This window comes from Mustela nigripes, chromosome X, assembly GCF_022355385.1.
Source record: "Mustela nigripes isolate SB6536 chromosome X, MUSNIG.SB6536, whole genome shotgun sequence".
Lineage (NCBI taxonomy): Eukaryota > Metazoa > Chordata > Mammalia > Carnivora > Mustelidae > Mustela > Mustela nigripes.
The window spans coordinates 29,784,593-29,787,306 of NC_081575.1; the positions used below are offsets into that span (position 1 = coordinate 29,784,593).

The window sequence follows — 2,714 nt, forward strand, 5'->3', positions numbered from 1 at the left end:
ATGTGAAGCCATGAGACTGAGATCACCGCGACAGTAAGCACGGACTGAAGGGAAGAGATTCGAAGGCTGAGGTCTGGAGCGCTCAAGCGTTCAGACGTGAGATAGAGAGCCAGAGAAAGAGATTCTGAGGAGCAGTCAGCAAGAGAGGGCCTTACTTCAAGTGAAGGCAGTATTTCAAGGAGAAGTCAACTAAGACAAATGTAGCCGATAGATCGAATAAGATCCTAGCAGAGAAATTAACTTAGGATTTAGCAACAGAGAGGTCACTGGTGATCTTGGGCAGTTTCAGTTCAAGTGCTAGGTGAAACCTGATTGGAGTGCATTCCTGAGAGGACGGGCACCCACTAGGATGCCTATCAAATTATTTTGGGGGCATGGCGCGCCTGGGTGGCTCAGTGGGTTAAAGCCTCTGCCTTCGGCTCAGGTCATGATCCCAGGCTCCTGGGATCGAGCCCTGCATTGGGCTCTCTGCTCAGTGGGGAGCCTGCTTCCTTCTCTCTCTCTGCCTGCCTCTCTGCCTACTTGGGATCTCTGTCTGTCAAATAAATAAATAAAATCTTTAAAAAAATAATGTCTTTTTAAAAAATTATTTTGGGGCACCTGGGTGACTTAATTGTTAAGCATCTGCCTTCATCATGGGTCATGATCCCAGGGTTTTGGGATCAAGCCCCGAGTCGGGCTCCCTGCTCCGCGGGGAGCCTGCTTCTCCCTTTCCCACTCCCTCAGCTGTGTTCCCTCTCTCGCTGTGTCTCTCTCTGTCAAATAAATAAGTAAAATCTTTTTTTAAATTTTTAAAAAATGATTTTTAATGGGAAATAACCAGCATTCGCAAGGATGTGGGAAATCGAAACTTTCCTACATTACTGGGAGGAGTGTAAAATGGTGCAGCAACTGTGGAAAAAACAGTCTGGCAGTTACGCAGAAGGTTAATCGTTAAGTTGATAAGAGATTATAGGACCCAACAATTCCACTACTAAGTATATACCTCAAATCACTGAAAACAGGTACTCAAACAGATAACCGCATGCTGGCGTTTACAGCACAATTCACTATGGCCAAAAAATGGAAGCCATCCTAGTGTCCGTCAGCTGACCAACAAAATGATAACGTCCATGGGGTGGAATGTTGTTTAGCTGTAAAAAGGAACAAAGTAGAACACATGCTGAGGACAGAGAAGAGGCTCGAAACTGCCATCCCGGCCACAGGATGACCAGCTGTGGACCACACCTGGTCCCTGCCCTTGGGTATACAGCCTGCAAGCTAAGAAGGGTTTTTGTATTTTTATATGGTTGAAAAAAAAAATCAGAAGAATTGCTTGCAACAGCCACAAATTCTCTGCAATTCAAATAGCGCCCGTAACTAAAATGTTATTAGGAAGCGGCCACACCCCTCGATGTCCTTGTGTCTGGCTGCGACCGCGGAGTTGAATGGTTGCAGTAGGCATGGGTCGCCTGGGAAGTTTAAGATATTTACCAGCGGAGGAGTTATCCAGCCTCCGGTCTAGACCCTTGCTACTCAAAGTGTGTGGCTCCACGGCCCAGAAGCACACGCATTACCCGAGAAGTTGTCACAAATGCAAACTCCAAATCTGTGTTCTGCCAAGAACCCCAGGTGACTCGCGTGCGCCCTGAGAGCCTCTGCTCTAGGAGAATGGGAGCGAGGCCGGATGAGAAGGACGGAGGGCTAGTGCTGGGGGCAGCCGAGGCAGTGAGCGGCAGGAGAGTGAGAATAGGCTAACGTCAAGGTCAGAGGTATGGCGAGGGATCGAGTGAGAGGTCACGATCACCGGAGGAGAGGAGGCAAGCGACTGGGGGCATCCACATGCATGTTGCACTCCCTGAGACCTGGGAGGGCAGTGGTGTCCCAGAGAGGGCCAGCGAGGCAGGAGCTAAGTCGGCAAGGAATGGGAGGGAGAGACTCAGGAACCGCAACAAAAGAAAACACAGCCCCAACCCCCTCCAAGGGTCTCTTTGTTTCCACTCCTACAGCTGCCCTCACAGGCTCTCCACACAGCCTCCGGACAGGATCTCTCTAACACACCTCCCTGAGCACCGCTTACCTTCCAAAGCTTTCAGTGGCTTCCATTTGCTTTCAACTGTTATTTTGAAACCATTCTGAGGAACCTTTTTGGCTGGGCCAAAGTGCTTCAGGAGTTCCTCAAAACAAGAAGTGCCCAGGCCAAACAATGAAGATGCAAACTGCCCCAAGGAGCCCGTTCCTGTATGTTGGCTGGTCGATGTATTAGACCCCATTCATTCATTCTTCAGATGTTTACTGAGCACCTTCTGTGAGGCACGAGTCTGGGCTCAGGGAAGATAGCTGCGAACAAAATACAAGACCTCATGGGATTTTCATTCTAGGGAGGGAGGCAGACAAGAAAAAAAGAAAACATATGCCAGCAAGATATGTTCTATGGAGAAGACAAAGCAGGAGTAGGGGCAGGGAATGCTGGGTCAGGGAGCAGAGGCTGCCATTGTAGACAGACCAGTGGTTAGGGAAAGCCTCACTGGGAAGGCGACATGCGAATCAAGCTTTAGAGAGACTGACGGAAGAAGCTTCCAGAGAAAGGGCACAGCAAGTGCAAAGTCCCCTGAGATAGGATTGTCACTGGCCAGCACGGCTGAAGCAGAGTGAACTGAAGGCAAGAGTGGCTGGAGAAGTCAGAGGTAAGGATGGGAGGGTCTGATAGTGTGTGCCCCTTGCAGGCCACTGTA

The 2,714-nt window shown here is 49.6% G+C and overlaps 1 long non-coding RNA gene across 5 annotated transcripts in view; it reads right to left on the reverse strand.

Moving 5' to 3' along the window:
• Nucleotides 1–816: 816 nt before the first annotated feature.
• Nucleotides 817–2,714, reverse strand: part of LOC132007331 (uncharacterized) — a 9,484-nt gene continuing 7,586 nt past the window's right edge. For all 5 annotated transcript variants that reach the window (XR_009401311.1, XR_009401312.1, XR_009401309.1 and 2 more), the window contains 2 exons: nucleotides 2,060–2,319; nucleotides 817–1,133 (listed from right to left, as the gene is read on the reverse strand). This is a non-coding gene — a long non-coding RNA (uncharacterized LOC132007331). The remainder of the gene's footprint in view (nucleotides 1,134–2,059; nucleotides 2,320–2,714) is intronic.